Raw genomic sequence first — 208 nt, forward strand, 5'->3', positions numbered from 1 at the left:
ATATCCCCCATAGCTGCAGTGAGCACAGACGGGTGCAGCAGCACGACTTGCTTTCAGTCTGAATTGCAGCAAATAGAGTTTTTTCAGGGGAAAAAAAAAACAAAACAAACCAAACTTTTTTTTTCATGATTGTTCTGAAAGAATGGGGTCGGGGTTCTCCCCCAGCCCCTCGGTGGCTGTCGCAGCGTCTCCCTCCTCCGCGGCTCCC

This window comes from Pterocles gutturalis, unplaced genomic scaffold (assembly GCF_000699245.1).
Source record: "Pterocles gutturalis isolate BGI_N339 unplaced genomic scaffold, ASM69924v1 scaffold3401, whole genome shotgun sequence".
In the NCBI taxonomy this organism is placed as follows: domain Eukaryota; kingdom Metazoa; phylum Chordata; class Aves; order Pterocliformes; family Pteroclidae; genus Pterocles; species Pterocles gutturalis.